The following is a 269-nucleotide window of genomic DNA, read 5'->3' as shown; positions in this document are numbered from 1 at the left end:
GCAGGCAAACAAAGCAACGACCAAGAGCGTGTGTATAACGGAACCCCTGACTTTGATAATCACAATAAAAGGAAAATATCCTGATAAGCGCATGCATCCAATGTCCTTTGTTCCCCATGCTAGCCATAAGGAGTGCAGGATCTCTTTCGAAAGTGAGTCGAGAACCTTCGGATTCCTCTCCTGACACTTAAAACCTCCGTGGGCTCAGGTTATTTAGTGTTGTGCTTCATTTGTTTATTTCTGTGCAAAGTGGGAGAAGGGGGTGAATG

The sequence above is a fragment of the Penaeus monodon genome, chromosome 28, assembly GCF_015228065.2.
Source record: "Penaeus monodon isolate SGIC_2016 chromosome 28, NSTDA_Pmon_1, whole genome shotgun sequence".
Classification (NCBI taxonomy): domain Eukaryota; kingdom Metazoa; phylum Arthropoda; class Malacostraca; order Decapoda; family Penaeidae; genus Penaeus; species Penaeus monodon.
The sequence above is the reverse complement of the archived record's forward strand: the minus strand, read 5'-3'. Positions refer to the sequence as shown.